Source organism: Panulirus ornatus, chromosome 27 (assembly GCF_036320965.1).
Source record: "Panulirus ornatus isolate Po-2019 chromosome 27, ASM3632096v1, whole genome shotgun sequence".
Lineage (NCBI taxonomy): Eukaryota > Metazoa > Arthropoda > Malacostraca > Decapoda > Palinuridae > Panulirus > Panulirus ornatus.
The window spans coordinates 3496968-3518962 of NC_092250.1; the positions used below are offsets into that span (position 1 = coordinate 3496968).

Sequence of the window (21995 nt, forward strand, 5' to 3'; positions counted from 1 at the left end):
TGCTTCTACAAAGTGTGGAAATATCCAGGTCAACCTAATTTTAAGCTTTTGTATGATGAGTAGCCATTAACTATCAATTCTGTAGTATCTGTACCTCAACTGTATATTTTCAGCCAAATGGCTGCCTACGTCCAATAAACCGCTATTTAGTCATTCATTTATTAACACACAGACACAAAAGAGATGGGACCCCACGAGTTTTAATCTCCCTCCCCGTACAGTACAAATAGGTAATTGTGAGTACACACACACACACACCATGACAAGAAATTCAAACCACAGGATTCTAAAGGATGTGGAGAAGAGAGAATCCTCGAGATCCTAAAGGAATGGAGGAGAGAATCCTTTGGGTCACCTTGGAGCCAAACAGTTAATTGTTGTGTTGACTTGGAAGCCCAAGTCAAAGCCTGACTTAGTCTGGTAGATTAAGTGGAATAGTCCATTGGTTGCTAGGTGGGAATCCATGCTAGAACACCCCTATATTGCGCTCTGACCTTATATATATATATATATATATATATATATATATATATATATATATATATATATATATATATATATATATATAATTGGAGTCAACGAGAATTTAAACATTTCACAAAAAGAGAAACGTATTACGTCTTTTGGAGCATGTTCACTACATCACGTCGTTTATCAGTGGTAACTGCTCATTGATATGCAATGAAAGCACTTATAGATATGAGAAGGATACACAAAACAAATGTTTTGATGTTAAAATGACTATAGAGGGAGTTGTCTGTTATCTTCGGGTTGTAAGTCTGCAAACTGTTCTCTTAACTTTTACACAGAGATAACGAAGAACAAGCGAGTTCTAAATTCCTTCCTCGTTAATACTGAAATCTCGTTGCCCTCAGATATCTGCAGCAGGGAGGGAGCCTTTCAGATATCTGCAGCAGGGAGCTTACTGAGTGCAATCTGCCGTAAGTTTAGAAAGTACACAAGACCTGCTGACCTCCATGGTTGCATATCTTCCTTTATACAAAAGCGTTCTCCCGGTTCTCAGAGGAAGTAAAGTATTTAGTTCTGGGTTAATTTCTTTTTTTACCCAGGCGATGTTTGTTTCTGTTTATATCAGGCACGACCACAAAAGGTTTCCATAAGGCATGTTAATTGTGTCACGTGTTAGTTGCTGTTTATAGAGAAAAATTCTGATTTTCATCGTAAGCTGACTCATCCATAGTGAACTCCGACGTAAGAATGAGTCATTCCATGTACGCCAAGTGTAGAGCGCATGTAACTTTTGCAGTCTTAAATATACATATGTAAAGCTGCTGTAACTGTATACGCCAGTGATGTAATAGATTAAGTGATAAACGAAAAGCAATTGAATACTTGACTAGCAGTAGGTGGACTGAACACTTACAAAGTAATCAGCTCTTATTTACCACTCAATATTCATTCTAACTATGCTAGACAACTGTAATAATTCGAATAAAATGAATATGACGACTAAGACATCTTGTTTGTTCATGCTGGAATCTCTCTCTCTCTCTCTCTCTCTCTCTCTCTCTCTCTCTCTCTCTCTCTCTCTCTCTATATATATATATATATATATATATATATATATTAACAACTATGCGGGGATTATCGGCCGGGCTGAAACCAATAAGCCAAACAGATCCTCTACAAGTTATGGTCTACCGTCCAATAACCGACCCCTCTGCCTCCTGGAGGAGCTCGACGCCCGCCTTCGACACCCTCCATCAAGTGACATATGACTGTAGTATGTACTGAGTCACAGTGGACGCAGCCTTCACTAGTAGGGTTCCCTCAACAGTGACTAGAGTAAATGTATTATTCTACACATACAGAAAGAAGTAGTAACATTCCATGTATTATATTGCATTGCACATGTTCTGGGACCAAAGGTTAAGCAGCAGTGCCTGACGGAACTACAGTATATCCTTTGGACATTCATTGATCTTCGTGTGGTAGATGACAGCTTGTATATGAGTGTTAGGTGTCAGTAATTTCATTGTTTAGTGTTAAGCATCGTCTTTCACATTCTAGGCCAGGATGTTGTAAGATGTTGCTGTACATATGTAAAGAGACGCACATGTCGTGGACAAAATGCACCTCAGTCATGGACATCTTGGATGAAAAGACACAAGGGTTAGGGTAAAGGGATGAGGAAATTATTCATATCTCCTACGATGTGTGAAGACCTGACTCTTAAAGACAGAAAAGTTATAGGAGGAGGGAGAGATAAATGGAAGGTTCTTGTATAAGAAAGACATTGTGAACGTGTTATGGTTAACGTAATGTTCTATGTGTTGTTTAGGTGTACAAGATATGTATGATATGTTGTGATACATAAAGTGTTGCTATGTAGTGCAACATTGACACTAAAGATAGCAAGACTATGATGTACGTGTACTTATCTAAGCTCCTTATTTGTTACGATATATCGGCAGGCAAAGTACAGAACATGATGTTAGAGGAAGATTGTGGAAGATTGATGTATGTGTTCTTACCGGGATGTTGAGGCTTCGAGGTGGACGACATAACATGTATAGTCTCCCTGTATGTGGAAGCCCCCCAGCATGTGGACGTTCCTAGCGTGTGAGGCCCCCAGCATGTGGACGTTCCTAGCGTGTGGAGGCACCCAGCATGTGGAAGACTTGCCGAACCTGCACCAATGTCGCTACAGTGAACCCTACCCTGTCACAGGCCACACGACGCTGTCTGACGTGGCCACATCTATCAACCAGACGAGGCTAAGATGCAATACCTTGAGAGACTCTGAGAGCGATATACTATACTTATTTCTTCACGTCTGGTGTGGAGGAACGCGTGCGTGGTGAGCGGGGCAGCTCGAGCAAGCTAACGCGGACGGCAGGATGAAGCCAGTTGGACTTCAGCATCTGTTGAGGACGCAGGACACTCCTCCCTCGCACCCTGTGACTTAAATCTGTCATAGTGAGTAAACTTTTTCCAGTATCCTCAAACCCTGGTGCTCTACGTCATGAAGAACTGAATATTCTCTTCCGATTGTCACGTCTGCTATAAACATCATACACTGAAGTGTACAGACATTCTTAGAAAAGTTAAGGGAGGGTGTCGGTGTCAGGAACGAGGCGGGTTAATTCCTCCTCCGTTAGGGGCCCATACGACCACTTACCCTATAGGTAAGACCAAGAATCTTTCAGACAACACTTGCAAGATCACCTACTCCCTCCTAGGATCACCTACTCCCTCCTAGGATCACCTACTCCCTCCTAGGATCACCTACCTCCTCTTAGGATCACCTATCTCCTCCTAGGTAAGTCAACTTTACATAAACTACTTTTTTCTTCTATTCTTATCCAGTAAGAAGGACCTGCTCCATAACCCAGTAACTCATGACCGTATAGTACAGTATATGTTCGTTCCTGTATCTCCCACGATGATGTAATTACTCGTAAGTGCAGGTGGGACCTATCGTGTCTCATTTTTTCCTATTGGTTATCGGCAAATACAGGACCACGTGCATCATTGTGACCTTACTACATTACAGTACCTTCGTAGACCAACTTAAGTATGAATATTTTCTTTGGAAAAATATTTTAACACAAATGTTTTCCGTTCATTATCATCATTGTAATCTCCATTCACACCACCACTATCATTGTTAACGTTATGTATTATTATTATTATAATAATTATTATTATTATCATTATTATTATTATTATTATTATTATTATTATTATTATCATTATCATTCTTATTATCATTATCATTATTATTATTATCATCATCATCATTAGCATCGGCCATCCTTGAGCGTAGCTTGGATCAGTCTGGGAAAAGGTGAAAAAGTCATCTTCACTATTTCCTTCTCTTCAGTTAAGCAAGGTTCACTATAACTCTTCCTCACTATACTCCTCACATTGCTCGATAAGTTGGATTCATGTGGACCTGGCTTGTATCACTGTGTGTTCACTATAGCCTTGTTCACCTCAGCCTTATCTTCACCGTTAAGGTCACATCACTACACCTCCATGACTACGTCTTCGACACCATTGAACATTCATTTTGTGTTCACTATAACCTTTTTCACTAGACAGCTACGGCCATCATCTCCCCACCCACATTACTACAACCTTGATACCACTGACCTTTGATCTAGATGGGTCAAAGGTCAGCTTTATCTACAAACACACACACACACACACACACACACACACACACACACACACACACACACACACGCACACACACACACACACACGGGGCTCCGTGGTGCAGTGGTTGGTTGTGGTATCATCTCTGCTGCCTTCCTCAGAGTTTAGATCTTTTACATAAGTTTCTTGTGATCCTTAACGTACGGTAACAAAACGTTAGAAATGTTTTTCAGTTTTGGATCAATATTCGCTGGGAAAACGTTGCTGAATACTTCCTTATCTATGTACCTGAATGTGATGATATTGATATTTGCCAGGTGATGATTTGTCTCTACATTTTTTTCAAGTGAGATGAGGGACAGGTTAGGGACGACATCAACTCCTAGGTCGTTCTCCCACACAAAATCCTGCAGCTTACTTTCCACTTAACAATATACGTATGTTCGTCTTGCACTTTGTCTCATTCTCATAATACTGTATATACATACTCGGGTTAAGTCCCATTAACCAGGCGTCAGCCCGACTCTGTTGTTTAATTCCCCTTTCCTAGTTGAAGCGGCACTCATCATCTTCACTACCTTCATGTTATGAGTATTATCTCAAAACACATCCATGTGAGTATCTGCGGCTCATTATATCCCCCAGCGTCGGCCACAGGTGGAAGAGGGTCAACATATTCGCATATCCGTAATAACATCAACACTTGCAAACCTGATGACCAGCAAAATTGCTACGAGGAGTATTAGTCCAGCTGCTCCCAACCTGTCGCATATTAATCGTCTTCAGCGAGTCGCCAAGTGGACTGAAGCACCTATAGCCAGCGAGGATCGAACGTCTACCAGGTCGAACCACCACTATCCACTAGCCAGGATCCACTGTACCGGTCCACATGCCACCATCCAGTTACCGCGGTCCAGGATAACAGTGCAACAGCCTCATGGAGGTAACTAATCCATGACAGCCAATCATCAAGGACTACGAATCACAATCATCCAGAGTTCTATCGAACCAACAGAACGAGTAAGAACAACTACCATTATCATTTAACAACCAAAAAACAGCGACCACAGTTTTATTTGACCATTAACCACCAGTAACAGGTAACCACTGGTGTATTCGACTCCCAAATGTCAGCAACCATCACCTTGGTTGGACCGATAACGAAAAACATCGGTGTATTGGTCCATAACAACCACCAGCCACCACGAAACTGGTGTATCAACCACCAGTTTGAGACGGTTACCCCTGTACTGTCCAAAATGATACAGATAATAATCACTAGCAGCTCCCGAGAAACATACCAGTACTGCAGCTTCTGCATGGCATAATGAACACCTTGCTCCTGCTTTATGCATTTTGCTTCATAAACTTGTACTGTGAGAAGGAGTTCCACGATCGTAATCATGTATACTGATGTAATTAAGAAAGTTTGTTGTCTTATATAGCCTGTCTGTATAGTGTTGGCAATAAGCTTGCAAGTTAAGGGGATACTTAATTTCTATTAAGTTTAATTAAAGGACGATATTCAATATTCGATATTACTTGCCAAGTGGAAAAAAACGTTTGATATACTTACTTATTCTTTGTATAAATATTTCATATGATAAATGCCATTTATATATAGATGTAACATAGGCGGCAGGCAGCTATCGAAGTGTATTTTAGATTTTGTAAAAAGGGAAAGACTAAAGGATCGTCTCTTGTGTTTAGCTCATACTTAAGATAACGAGAGGAATAAGATAAGTGAAAGAAAATAAGAATATAAATGTTGCTGGGATGAAACTGAAGCCGTGGCATAATCCTGTTAATGAAGGGAAAGCTGTTATGATATTGTTAATTAATGATCAGAGCGTAACAGCAACATAAAGCCAAGTGTAATCCCACATTGGTTTGAACCACATCACAGGTGGATTATTCGACCTGTATGTTATTACAAGAGACACACCACCGGACTGGAATATTACACATGGGAACCAGGTAATTGGCCACGACCATCAGTGGAGGTGGTGGGTGGCGGTACAGTACCCACGTGGTGGGTGGCGGTACAGTACCCAGGTGGTGGGTGGCGGTACAGTACCCAGGTGGTGGGTGGCGGTACAGCGCCCAGGTGGTGGGTGGCGGTACAGTACCCAGGTGGTGGATGGCGGTACAGTACTCAGGTGGTGGGTGGCGGTACAGTACCCAGGTGGTGGGTGGCGGTACAGTACCCAGGTGGTGGATGGCGGTACAGTACTCAGGTGGTGGGTGGCGGTACAGCGCCCAGGTGGTGGGTGGCGGTACAGTACCCAGGTGGTGGATGGCGGTACAGTACCCAGGTGGTGGATGGCGGTACAGTACCCAGGTGGTGGATGGCGGTACAGTAAGCCAGATGGAGCAAATGGACGATCATAAACTGGAACAAAGAACCAGTAGACAGTAGACCAAACTGGAAGATGTAGATTCGACTGAACACGTAGATGAGGTGTTAGATTATGTCGTCCAGATGGAAGGCACAGTAGAAGGCATTTGATGAGAATCTTTTCATTAAGTTTTCTGATAAAAACAAAGCTTTCTTATGTCCCCCAAATTCTCATCTCCCTTAACCTGGGGAGGATTAGCGATCTATATGTATACGATTTCCCGATATCCAATTTCTTTTTAACGGAGTTTATTTCAGTCGAGATTCATCCCACATTTGCAGATGGGAGCGCTGGGGACGTTATCATTTACCGATATCGATGATAACAGGAAAAACTGCAGTCGTCTGACTGACACGTTTTTATAGGTGGGGGTGAGTGGGCGCCCAGCTGGTTGTTTTCGATTGTGTGGATGAATGTAGCTGATGAATTCCAGTAGCTACAGTAGCTTAGATTGAAGTGTTATTAATGACTTACTTGTGTGTGTGTGTGTGTGTGTGTGTGTGTGTGTGTGTGTGTGTGTGTGTGTGTGTTCTACTCTTTCATTACGTTATTTTGATACATATGAATATATTTAACTGGATACAAATACATTTCAAATACTTTGCTCTCATAGCGCGACCTCTTTCCAATACTTTGAATTGTCTTTGAGATATTGTAACACTTTGTTCTCACTGTTACTGGTTACGTATCAGGAAGGCCAGTAACATGAAAGTAATACGTTACCACACACCATATAAACCAGTGGTAAGAAAGTAATACTTTACGACATACTTCCCGTCCTCTCTTGTGTAGGATGTAGTACAACAGTAAAACACACACACACACACACACACACACACACACACACACACACACACATACACACACACACACACACACACACACACACACACACACACACACACACACACACACACACACACACACACACACACGCACACACACACACACACACACACACACACACACACACACACACACACACACACACACACACACACACACACACACAGCTGTTCCAACTCGGGAGCTGGACGGGTGGGAGGTAGGGAGGGAGGGGAGAGCCGCGTCTCACACAACACAGCTTTTTATGTTGCTCTTATCTTCCTGGCATCACCGACCCTCGGCTGATAGCGAGGCACACATGGTGAACCCCGCAGCCAGGGGGGGCTAGATGGCCTCCCCCCCCCGCTCTGTATGTCTCAACATATCAAGTCATACTCGAAAGATAAACTATTTACTGACGGTTGTCTGCTGTTGTGGTATCGAATTACTCGAGAGTTCTGTGATCGTTAGTGTAGTCTGATCACGTGGTTGTTGACACACGTGGATGATGATGACCTGCTACGTGTTCGTTCCAGAGGAAGAGAAGAATCATACTGATGACCCGTCGCTCATTTTCTAATCCTTGTGAATCCCATCATTTGTTGATCAATAATGGCCACTAAGGCTATATTTACACTTACACATACACGCACATATGTATGTATATCATCATCACATAACGGCAAGAACCCCTTCTCCAGGTGCGCCTGCATCTCCAAGGCTGCGCTACAGAAATCATATAAAGTGGGAGTCGCGCAGGCGTAGCATCTCTGAGGATCATTGCTTTTATAATGGAGGCGTCGGACGTCCCCCAGCTGGTCTTACAACATATTGGGCGGGACCCGCTGCTCTGAAAGGTTTAGATCAAATCCCTGCCTTTTGCCAGGGAATCCCGCTCCTTGCATTTTGTATGCCATGACTTCATGATAACATCTGCTGAAAGCTTTTGCAACGTCTCTGCTGATCATATCGCCGTTTTGCTTTGTTTTTGTTTGTGTGTTGTTTCAACATGAGTTTTGCTTTGCCTCTCTCTTTACATAGTGGGTGTTTCAGGTGGGTCATGGTGGCAGGAGATCGCTGAAGATGACCAGTTTGCTTCAGAAGTTCCGTATCTGTGAAAATCCTGCACAAGTGTTTGTCTTTTTCTTATGATTCTGTTGTTCGCTGGTGGAGAGTAAATTAAAGCTTTCCATTTGCATATTTTTGATCACCATTATTCCCATGAAAGTTCTTACATGACTAATTATTTGTAAAATAACGGGGAGAGAGAAATCTACACTCGGGGGATCCCCATTTGTGGCATATGATTGTCAACGTATTTCCTTCTTAATATCGTTGGCTGTGATTAACATACGATTAGTCTGGGGCGACACTTGCATGATTTACAAGACGCTTTTTCACGTTCCTTGACTGTTCTCTAAAGATCTCTTGTTGTGCATCAGATGGTGTTGTAAAAGGATCAACTTTCTTTAATAACTAATTTTTTCATTACATTATTTCATGATCTTCGCGTGATGGTGGTTGTGGAAAGAATCACTACGCAACTCTATAACTTGTCTTTCATATTCTATTACTCTAACAAAGTAATTTATAATAACCGTACTCTCTCTCTTACTGTATCTTATTCTGTTATTCATGCAGAACTAAGACTGCGGAGTGGAAATCTCATTGTTCATGTAGTTTTTTATGTGTGCGTTCATTAAGGATGCAAATGCTACATTTGTTGCCTCGGTGAAGACGCATATAGGGAGGAGCATCGTCTGTCACGCTCAGCTCATGTCTCTTAATGTTGTCATGTATGATAAATCTGGCACAGGTTTTGCTCTGGAGTGAGGAGGGATGTTGGTCAGGGTGTCTCGTGCTCTGTGTTATTTGTCTTGTTGGCTGAGTCTCGTGTGACATGAGTGAGATACGGTCCTTGTCATGTCTTGTCTCTCGTATATGTTACAAGAGTGTACGTGATGCGCATCTCCGGCTCCCTCTTCGTCTGTTCCTTACATGTAGGTTTATGAAATAGCAAACACTATCCCTGGGTCTGCTGCTGTGAGTTTTGTCGTTCTTTGTAGGGCTATACCTCTTGGGGGGCATGTGTGAAGCACAAGTCTTATAGCAATTTGTATTCGTCTCACGTCACACTACATATTTCAAGGAGATAGACCGAAAATCAGACCTTCCAGGAATGTTCGTCTCTACGTAACAAAGTGTAGCACTAATATCGACGCCTCCACATGGTTCATCAGATCCTCCACCACAGCCTACACCTCTGGCGTAAAGTCTACCTACTGCAGGATGACGTGTGACATCCTTCAGATGACTACGAGAGGAATTCGAGGTTGTACACACCGGCGCCAGTATACATACGAACAATTAAACGGTCGAGAATCCCAGCGAAGCCAGGCAGTCCATCACGCTCCAGTAATTACCCTATTTATCTACATGGTTGGTTCCTGCAGCAAGCAGGATGCTGCCTTCCTTGCTTGAGGCAATCTGGTCCACACGGACCGTCCGAGTTGTTGATGGCACTACAAGTCCCTCATAACGGTAGAGACCTCTGCATGGGGATGATTCCCTCGACAATATTGATACAATTCTTATCCGAATCCTCGATCCAGACGTATGTAAAGTACCCTAGAATTTATGTCCAGTTTTGCTTAAGGAATCAAGTATGGGAAAAAGAATGGTGTTTACCTCCACACATCTGTCTCACCCACCACCACCCTCACCAGGCCTTCCTGCCACACACATCCTGCGCCACAGAGCCATACATACAAACACTGATGGTGTATGTGGTTAAGAAATCATACTTCCCATCTGAGGAAGACGGTAGCGAACATCAGCTTGGTGGATGCAGCTTAACGTTGACGGCCGTAAGGACCCTGGCAATCGATAGGCTTACAACCCAACCGCCCAACCAAACAACCACCCAACCATACACCAGCAACCGGCACCCTTCCTCTCCCAAACACTCACGACAGCTTTTTATAAAGCTACATCAAAGTGCTCCAGTCCAGGGAGAAAACAAGTTTGCTTTGAGGACATCTCCCAGAAAAACCACCTTTGAAATATTCAAGACAAGTTCACAGTTCCTTTGTATATAAGTCACTGAAAGTCTATATATGATGCCGGGCAGTCAAACTGTACCTGCGAGTACGTGACCCCAACACAGTACGAGGCTGGAAGTCTGAGCCATGTCCCTGATGTGTGTGTGTGTGTGTGTGTGTGTGTGTGTGTGTGTGTGTGTGTGTGTGAGTGTGTGTGTGTGTGTGTGTGTGTGTGTGTGTGTGAGTGCGTATGTGTGTGTGTGTGTGGGCTACAGGCTGATCTGTAGCTTATGTGGAAACCGCCAAAGAGGAACATCTACAGCAATATGTCATCAGTTCTACAGATAAAGATTATCAAGAGGAGAAACTAGGATGATGGATTCTCACAGGCTTTGAAACCTGTCTCGAAAGTCTTTAAAAGGTAAAGGAAATTCAGACGTATGAAGCTAAAGATCAAAGTCTTAATCCTTATTTTCTTTATCTTTTATTGTATTCAGTTATCAGAATCATCGTACTATAGTTAAAGAAGTTTAAAATGAAAATATCACCAAGGGTCGGTTAAACCGATGACAGATTATTTAATTTGTAACAAAATGAAATAATTTTTCACTGAATTACGCTTCCAGTTGTAATAGAAATACGTCAAAGATAGGTTAAGTGAACAAACAGAATACAATCGTCAAATGATGAGTTTAAATATATTACCAAACGTAAAATAAAAGCAATAACGCAATAAATGAAGGGGCATGTATAATGAAAACGTATATGGACTTGGAATGATCCTGAGCGCTTGAAGATGATGCTTAAGATTTTGTTAATCTGTTGTTATAACTTTGACGAACTTAATGTGTATAATGTTGGTTGTTCAGTAATTACTAGTGTGTCTCGAACTATAACTGGGCAGTTCAGTTCAAGCTTAACGACCATATTTCTCTCTTCAAACTGATATGGTCATGTGGCAAAGATGGCAGACATTATCTATTAACCTGAACCGTCGTATTAACATGTTAAAATCTTTTTAGATGTTAACATATTTAACCTCCTGATCAGTCAGACGTTAACACACGCAAGAAATGATCTGTAATGCAAGACTTTTACATTTACGAATGTCGAGCAGATGTTGCATCTTGCAGCGTCCACATAATCTTATGACGAGCCACCGAAGGCAAGTCCATCCCCCCCACACCCGCCCGGCTCTCCACAACCCCACTCTGAGACCGTAGAACTCTCAGCACCACCACGCTCCTCCCAGCACCACCACGCTCCTCCTAGCACCACCACGCTCCTCCCAGCAACACCACGCTCCTCCCAGCACCGTCACGCTCCTCCCAGCACCGTCACGCTCCTCCCAGCACCACCACGCTCCTCCCAGCACCGTCACGCTCCTCCCAGCACCGTCACGCTTCTCCCAGCACCACCACGCTCCTCCCAGCACCACCACGCTCCTCCCAGCACCACCACGCTCCTCCTAGCACCACCACGCTCCTCCCAGCACCACCACGCTCCTCCCAGCACCACCACGCTCCTCCTAGCACCACCACGCTCCTCCCAGCACCACCACGCTCCTCCCAGCACCACCACGCTCCTCCCAGCACCACCACGCTCCTCCCAGCACCGTCACGCTTCTCCCAGCACCACCACGCTCCTCCCAGCACCACCACGCTCCTCCCAGCACCACCACGCTCCTCCCAGCACCACCACGCTCCTCCCAGCACCACCACGCTCCTCCCAGCACCACCACGCTCCTCCCAGCACCACCACGCTCCTCCCAGCACCACCACGCTCCTCCCAGCACCGTCACGCTTCTCCCAGCACCACCACGCTCCTCCCAGCATCACCACGCTCCTCCCAGCACCACCACGCTCCTCCCAGCACCACCACGCTTCTCCCAGCACCACCACGCTCCTCCCAGCACCACCACGCTCCTCCCAGCACCACCACGCTCCTCCCAGCACCACCACGCTCCTCCCAGCACCACCACGCTCCTCCCAGCAATACCACGCTCCTCCCAACACCACCACGCTCCTCCCAGCACCACCACGCTCCTCCCAGCACCACCACGCTCCTCCCAGCACCACCACGCTCCCCCCAGCACCACCACGCTCCTCCCAGCAATACCACGCTCCTCCCAACACCACCACGCTCCTCCCAGCACCACCACGCTCCTCCCAGCAACACCACGCTCCTCCCAACACCACCACGCTCCTCCCAGTACCACCACGCTCCTCCCAGCACCACCACGCTCCTCCCAGCACCACCACGCTCCTCCCAGCACCACCACGCTCCTCCCAGCACCACCACGCTCCTCCCAGCACCACCACGCTCCTCCCAGCACCACCACGCTCCTCCCAGTACCACCACGCTCCTCCCAGCACCACCACGCTCCTCCCAGCACCGTCACGCTCCTCCCAGTACCACCACGCTCCTCCCAGCACCACCACGCTCCTCCCAGCACCGTCACGCTCCTCCCAGCACCACCACGCTCCTCCCAGTACCACCACGCTCCTCCCAGCACCACCACGCTTCTCCCAGCAACACCACGCTCCTCCCAGCACCACCACGCTCCTCCCAGCACCGTCACGCTCCTCCCAGCACCACCACGCTCCTCCCAGTACCACCACGCTCCTCCCAGTACCACCACGCTCCTCCCAGTACCACCACGCTCCTCCCAGCACCACCACGCTCCTCCCAGCACCACCACGCTTCTCCCAGCACCACCACGCTCCTCCCAGCACCGTCACGCTCCTCCCAGCACCACCACGCTCCTCCCAGTACCACCACGCTCCTCCCAGTACCACCACGCTCCTCCCAGTACCACCACGCTCCTCCCAGCACCACCACGCTCCTCCCAGTACCACCACGCTCCTCCCAGCACCACCACGCTCCTCCCAGTACCACCACGCTCCTCCCAGTACCACCACGCTCCTCCCAGTACCACCACGCTCCTCCCAGCACCACCACGCTCGTCATAGCACGACCACGCTCCTCCCAGTACCACCACGCTTCTCCCAGCACCACCACGCTCCTCCCAGCACCACCACGCTCCTCCCAGCACCGTCACGCTCCTCCCAGTACCACCACGCTCCTCCCAGCACCACCACGCTCCTCCCAGCACCGTCACGCTCCTCCCAGCACCACCACGCTCCTCCCAGTACCACCACGCTCCTCCCAGCACCACCACGCTCCTCCCAGCAACACCACGCTCCTCCCAGCACCACCACGCTCCTCCCAGCACCGTCACGCTCCTCCCAGCACCACCACGCTCCTCCCAGTACCACCACGCTCCTCCCAGTACCACCACGCTCCTCCCAGTACCACCACGCTCCTCCCAGTACCACCACGCTCCTCCCAGCACCACCACGCTCGTCATAGCACGACCACGCTCCTCCCAGCACCACCACGCTCCTCCCAGCACCACCACGCTCCTCCCAGCACCACCACGCTCGTCATAGCACGACCACGCTCCTCCCAGCACCACCACGCTCCTCCCAGTACCACCACGCTTCTCCCAGCACCACCACGCTTCTCCCAGCACCACCACGCTTCTCCTAGCACCACCACGCTCCTCCCAGCACCACCACGCTTCTCCCAGCAACACCACGCTCCTCCTAGCAAGACGACGCTCCTCCCAGCAACACCACGCTCCTCCCAGCACCGCCACGCTCCTCCCAGCAACACCACGCTCCTCCTAGCAAGACCACGCTCCTTCCAGCAACACTACGCTTCTCCCAGCAACACTACGCTCCCTGCACTAATACCTCAAGATGCTCCTCCAATGAGTTCTTACAGATAGTGCTATGCTAGCTCCTGGGCGTCACCAGCACGAAAATGATCCTTAGTAACGGTTGTCACAAGGTAGGAAATCTCTCGTCCCAGTGGTACCTCACTGGGTCTTTACCAGTTCGCCATTAGTGTGAAGTTTGGCCATCAGTAAGTGGCGTTATTTATGACAGTGGCAGAGCTACCGTGGGCGGGAACTCCTCACTGGGGTGACTTTCCTCACTGGGGTGGAAATGCTAATGAGGGACGTCACTTTCCAGTGGGGTCGTACTGCCCACAGGGGCAAAACTCCCCGAAATCAATAGTCTCAGAATTGTAAACAACACGTAACGTGTATCTACATATCCGTTTTCTAAAGGAAATATCGTAATGTGAGACTGGGACACTGAGTGTCGTGAACCAGACTGAAGTTCTCAACCAGTTTCCCGTTCTCTGAGTAGTTACAGCAGGGGAGACCTGGAGCTTAGCACACATGAGAGAGTCCATTGATGATTTGTGACAAATGATTGATACTTTAATGACGTTTTTCTTGTATAATGATATGGTGAAAATGAGCCAACTTACCTCGAATGATTCAGGAAGAACAGATGAAATGTAGGAAAGCTGTTGGACAGCAGTCGCTTGTAGTTGTGGTTGTGTGGTGGCGGGATGTGTTATATACTTTCTCCTTCCAGAACACAGGTGCCAGTCAGGGATGGAAGTCTTGATGAAGGCCAGGCCTAAAACATGAAAAAAAGAAACAAATCAAAGAAACGGAAGAGGAAAACGACTTTAATTTTGAAAAAGAATGAGAAAATACGTGAGGAGAAGAAGGATGTTTTAATGAGACAGAAATTATGACCACAGTTATTTACACAAACTGTTAAATTTTTAAAGAAATTTTCCATAGTCTTTAGTGTATGTCACATACAGGTAAATCATCAAGCTGGCAGATGCTAACCATTTTCACTTTCAATTCTTAATTCACAATTTCACTAATAAACTTGTAAAATCTTTTACCTTAACAAAAGAAAGAGTAATTAGAGCAACTTGTTACCTCCAACATTTCTTACCAAAGTTGAATCAACACAGTTTCCACTGTGGGGGACTTATCCAGGTAGTTCTCGACGTCTTATTAGAAGTCAATATTGAAACTGATCACCTTCACTCCTGATCAAGCAAGACGAACTCTAGAAATACGAATCACTTTTTCCTTGTATCATTTCCCTAAACATCGTTGGTTCAGTCTAATGTATCGTAAATAAACTGGTATGTTTTTTCAGTTTTCAATGTCTGATGCTAGTTTGTTTTCACTCTTCGGCAGTAGTTGGATAAAACACGTCAAGAACAATCAACGTTCTTTCTGTCTTTCCATCTATCATCTTCCTTCAGCCTGTGATGCCACTCATGGCAGACGAATCCACACTGACTACCTCAACTAAACCTCCTGTCTCCTCCCCTCTCAGTTCCGCAGTTTGGTGAATAACTTGCACAATTGAATCACTGAGACGGTGTCGAAACTATCACTGAAGCAGCGAACGCCTAGCAAATTCGACTCATGTGAGACGTCTTGAATCCACCATTGAAGTACAGAATGAACCATAGAGTCGAGCAGTTTGAGATGGTATCGAGTCCATCAGTGAAGCACCACATCACAAGATCGATGACGAACCCGTCAGTGAACTTCGCCAGCCTGGGTGTAGGGAGGAGGTGACTGTTGTGTGTTAGGATAGTGCAAGGTCGGCTGTCAAACAGAGGAGAGGTCACGGTCTGCAAGTTGAAGGGTCACGAGGTCAAGCTGCAGGAAAGGGTCAGAGGGTCAGTCTCCACGAAGAGTCACTGGTTCGGTCTGCATGAGAGGTCACGGGGTCGGTCTGCAGACTGAGGTGAAGCTAACAATCATAACTCATTAAAAGTTACAACCGAAGATTATAGAATATATAAAAACCTTATCTACACAACAACTCACAACTCACACCTTCCATTACATTTCTGCTTTTGCTGAAAGAAGAGATGATTACTTTTTCTTTACGTTATGTCAAGAATTCAGCAGCTTCAACTCCATTCAGAAAAATCCCCAAAATGTCTTCCACCTTCACATTTATATAATGCACCTCTACACAAACACTCTGCATTTTCTCTATTTCTTGAGGCGTACGAGGAACATTTCCCATGACATAAACTTGTGTGTCTTTATGTAGAGTTTCAAAGGTCTGTAAAGTTTTCATCAGGAATGTATATTGTACGCAGACCCAGTCAATTGTTCACCGTCATTATGATCATCAGAATCATTACAACATTAATCATCGAGGTTGTCTCCAGAGAAAGCTGGGCTGTCATACCTCGAAACCTTGTCGATAATCATCCTTAAGTTCAGCCAAAGTTCTACTTTATAGTTCCAGGTTGTACTAAGTGATTAATTAACCAACTCAACGGTGTTTTATCATATCATTAATCCTATGTCATAATACATCTCATTCTGTGTCTATATAAGAATATATATCTATATATTTCCCTCAGCTATGTGTTGGTTAGACATGGAGAGAGAGAGAGGTGGGGGAGTAGATGCTGTGGTCTTGTGTTTTCAGTTGTTAGTGAATGGAGGGACGGCTGTGGATGATCCAGTGTTGGAACAGACTGAGGCAGTCCTTGATAACAGGGTCAGATCCTCTCCGTCAGGAAGTCAAGAGACGTTTAGAACCGGTAATATGAATATATATCAGTGTTTATGGGAAACAATGGCACCTGTAACATCATCTGTGGATATAAAATTTGATGTAGGTGTTTGCACACTGACTCGTTTCACAGTTATACCACAGAAGGGAAGGATTACATCCATCTCAGACAGAATCATGGTCCACAGGCTAGGGAGAGTGTATGTGGACATTATTACAGACACACACACACACACACACACACACACACACACACACACACACACACACACACACATAGAGGAGTCGTCGCCCAAGGAGTGATGCAGTGTGGAACTCTTACCTTTTGTGAGGTTCCTCTGTGAGGAGAGCTGCAGCAGGAAGAGTTACCATTTGTGTCAGAGGGAGGGACAGGGCACTCGTTGGGCTCAAGGAAGTATAAGAAGCCAGCAGATAAGAAGAGGCGTGTGGTACAAAGGGAGGTAAACACAGAGAAGATATCGCTAGTGGAGGAACAACACTGAAGGAGGGTACCAGGAGTAAACAAGGGAAGAAATTGTCTGAGCACGTCGCTTTAACACGGTGGCACGACGCTTTAACACGGTGGCACGACGCTTTAGCACGGTGGCACGACGCTTTAGCATGGCGGCACGACGCTTTAGCATGGCGGCACGACGCTTTAACACGGTGGCACGACGCTTTAACACGGTGGCACGACGCTTTAGCATGGCGGCACGACGCTTTAGCATGGCGGCACGACGCTTTAGCACGGTGGCACGACGCTTTAGCACGGTGGCACGACGCTTTAGCACTTTGATACTGTGTTCCATTCGAGGCTGGGAAGAATGCAGGACTTCCAGGCAGGAGTAACAGCAAGGATCCTCTGTGGCAACGGGAGGTACCGGGATGAAGGGAAGTCAGGAGACATGTTAGAGACGCTAGTAACACAATGACGAATTGGCAGTTAGATGTTCACATAATCAGGGGCACAGCTGACGATAGTTTGGTCATCTTCGGAACTGCTTTAGAAATAATCACACATAAAGTTTACGGTGTACACTCCTAATATAATGCGAAGGCAATAACGATACGATTAAAGATAATATCGAAGGCAGATCTCTCATTAACATCGGGTAAACCCTCGTCAGAAGCAGCAGTAATGGCTGTGATCGATGAGCCAGGGTGTGGAGAGGGAGGGGACCACAGCCGTGGAGGCTCGTAACATCATATAATTACTGTGGACAGGATTACCTACAGAAATATATCCAAATTATGCATGAAAGTTTTGCAGATTACTTTTCCTTAAGACTGAGTAATGACGCAGAGTTGTGCGTTCAAGTTCTTTGTGTTTTTTTTACCGAGGTTTCTTGCTCAGGTTTCTCAGCAGCAACAACGTACAATAAGCAATGTTATTTACACAATGGTCAATGTCTGGATCCTTGTTGCTCTGATGTGAGGCCAGGCATGGAGGAATCTTCTTCCTTTTGTATGTGTTACGTTCAAGAGCCGCTGTGGTGCATGCTCCAAGGGCTTCCAATACGCAACACCGCGTTCGAGTCTACTTACTTTTTAGGGTTGGTAGGGCACTCCTCGCTGTGCTATAGTCACAGCTGGCAACATTAAGTCGTGTGACTAAACAGAGAGAGAGAGAGAGAGAGAGAGAGAGAGAGAGAGAGAGAGAGAGAGAGAGAGAGAGAGAGAGAGAGAGAGAGAGAGAGAGTTGCCTCATTTCCAGTAGGAAGACGCCCGGCCTGGAATTACTCCCTCCTCTTATCGACGATGGTCCAGAGATGAACAGTGTTCACTGCTCACTCGCGTCACCTACAGAGAGGTCGACGTCCAGCCAGCGATCATCAACCATGTAATTCGTCTGTTCAACACACCTGCCACACAACCCAAACCCGTCCGTGTGACGTAACACGACTCACTATAGTCGCGAAATGACTCATATCAGACCTGTTCCTGATTTATGGTTAGGACGTTTGTGCTACGAGGTCGCCAGAGGCTGCGGAAACTAATGCCATAAGTTACACCGAGCCAAGGACTGAGAAACCTAAGACTAGCATTAGGTAAGCGACTCGTATAATGTTGATTATAATATACTGTGACACATTCAGACGAACTGATGATGTTTTGCAGAGTGAACTAGATTAGTACTGGGGACTTCACACGAGTGCAGGAGAAACACAGACAATGACTGTGATAGTAATTCAAAAACCAATATTGATTTCTATCATGAAACACAGAATTGTGTATTTCCAAGGATGATCTTCAGCTCGCCCTTATCTTCAGTAGCCTAACCATCTGGTACTTCGTCTCGTATCCAGTGGATGTCTACGGGATTAATACATATATTGGGACACCAGTAGATGTCTATGGGCCCAAGCCACACTGTGGGACACTAGTGGATGTCTATGGGACTGAGTTATATAGTGGACTAGTTCCATGATATTCACTGGTAACTTTCCTCTAACTTCCTGCAGTGTAAGTTAGCTGTCTTGTTTATGATTGATGGAATATGATGATGATCACAAACTTAGGCAATTCCACGAAACGTCTTTGCTAAGTGTCTCTTGTTACTGTGGACGTTCCTCCCCCCCTCTCTCTATCTCTCTCTCTCTCTCTCTCTCTCTCTTCTCTCTCTCTCTCTCTCTCTCTCTCTCTCTCTCTCTCTCTCTCCAAAGAAAGCACACATGCAGAGGCACACTCACTTCCAGACATGATCATTCCTGTATGTCTCTGGCTGTATGACCCAGCTACAGCATCTTGCTCCTCCTGGAGTCTCCAGCCTTAACCAGGGAGGTCTAGTAGGGTGACGGAAGAATAACATAAACTTGTCTAAACTTTGAATCTTCTAAGTTTCCAGAAAATGTTGCCTTTCTTTTTCAGGAAAGACTTTTAGTTTATATTTCCAGGATTTTTTGAACACACACACACACAGACACAGACACAGACACACACGCACACACACACACACACACACACACACACACACACACACACACACACACACACTATCTTTATTCATTTTATCTTCTGGATCATAAGATGAAGAATCATATTTCCAACATTCACGCTTGATAAAGTCTCAAAAACATGTAACCCCGCTTGAGGGGGAGAAAAACTGAAAGATTTATGGGCGAGGTATAGAGCAGAGAGGAGCCAGTCTCCCGCTCACTGCGACATTCATTTTCTAACACACACAAGGTGTTTGATCCTACTGGTGTCGTTGTAGGTCTGGTGTGTGTGTGTGTGTGTGTGTGTGTGTGACGAGTCGAGGTTGATAGGAAAAGATGATGGGAGAGGATTGTAAGGTGATGGTCACCTTGGACACTTCCAGAATGATCATAATGGATCACATCACGAGAATATCCAGTCTGTCGTACAGGGAGTCTGGAATATTATCCAAATATCACAGTGTATCGTCTCATCTGGTTTAAACTAGAACGGCCGCTCATAATGTGATCTTCTTTTGGGTTGTTTGACCTTACAAAGTCCTGTAAGACTTATCATGAGAGAAAACGATTAGTAGGTCTTAAGCCTTGTAGTACTAAGGTGCATGTCTTCCTCATCTCATGTCACTCGACCATATAAAGATGGAGAGACGCAGAGTCTTGATGGTTGGGAGGAAGAAGAAGAGGAAGAAGGAACAAAAGGAAGAAGGAACATAGAAACAATAAGTATCCCTCCATAGGAAGGAAAACGAAAATATATTAAGACAATTTGGTGCCGTGTGTCACCCAACATTACAATCCTCTCCAGGCGCTGTATGAACACCTGCCTGGCAGCTGCACACGTCATCAGGCACACCTCGACCAATGTTCGTGTTCTTTACAACAGTGATGTTTACCGTGATGTTTACCGTGATGTTTATAGTGATATTTACCGTGATATTTGCCGGCGTAAAATGAATTTTTGCAATAGGAAAATCTGCAAGAATTCCGGCTCATAAAATGTGGCAAATCACTTGCTTATGTGTAGAGAGTTTTTCCATAATACCGAAGCTGAATAATGCAGTCAAGGAAAATGATACGGTAATCAATGTCTGATGAACACATTAATCTATGATTAGCAGACAAGTAATAGAAATAACAACAAAGAATTAAATGAAAAAGTTACTGATAACTACGGAAAAACCTGAGGCTAATATTATAATTGATTCTTTTGATCTATCTGATCTATCTATAAAGCTGTCAAAATGGAAAGTACTTGTGAATTATAATATTGATGATAATCATAATCTTAGTGAGAGAAAAGATGATGATATCAACAATAACTCGTGCCAATGATAAGTGCAATTATGATTGATAAATACTGTTATAATGACAACGCAATTATAATTATCACAGTGGTAATGATGATAACAATAATAGTGTGTATATATATATATATATATATATATATATATATATATATATATATATATATATATATATATATATATATATATACATATCCTGCATTCTAGGTATCTTCACAAACACCAGGAGAAAGAAGCTAAGAAGGCCAGAAGACTTGGTGTTGCACAACACGAGGGTGGGGCTGTGTGGGGGCACCTACCTCCACTCATCCATTCATCTTCCCGCCCATTCATCCACTCATCCATCCATCCAGCCACTCAGCCATCCACCTGAGGGAACACAAGAGACGCTCCGAGCCAGTATAACAATGCCTCACCCGCCACTACACGCCTGACATGTATAATTTTCTCATTACTTTTATTGGAAAGCCTTTTGTTTTATTGGTGCTGTGTGTCGCAGAGAAACGGGACCTGTACCATCAGATGTCGCGTGGGTAAAAGATGTTTGCTGCTGAATATATATATACATCCTCCATTATCAATACGTTCGTGTTGGGGAACGGTCCAATGTAATCATAATAGGTAATGTCATTGGGTAAAATAAGGCTATTGTCCAGGCAATAGAATAACAGTTACAAGCAAGAACAAGATGCCATGACCTTTTCCACTGTTGCAAACATACTGAAAATTAAGTTAGAAGGAGTAACAGAAAAATCTTAGGAATTAATTTCTTTGCTGTAATACTACAAGGTTACTAGGCAAGAACAAGTGACTCGTGGAGTTATTATCTTGTCGACTACATTGGTGGCGAGGCTGTGTACATAACAAGGCGCCCAGGACACACTGTTGTGTGCTCACAGTACAGTGCTGACTCTGTGATGGAGTCGTGTTG

At 45.4% G+C, this 21995-nt stretch overlaps 1 protein-coding gene across 2 annotated transcripts in view; it reads left to right on the plus strand.

Annotated features, from left to right (window-relative positions):
• The first annotated feature begins 2763 nt into the window (after positions 1–2763).
• Positions 2764–21995, plus strand: part of LOC139757549 (putative neural-cadherin 2) — a 90967-nt gene continuing 71735 nt past the window's right edge. Inside the window, exon 1 of one of the 2 annotated variants that reach the window (XM_071678139.1) lies at positions 2764–2940. The gene's annotated coding sequence lies outside the window, so the exon portion shown is untranslated. Of the gene's footprint in view, positions 3284–21995 lie in introns of both variants that reach the window. The other variant, XM_071678138.1, reaches the window with a different exon arrangement.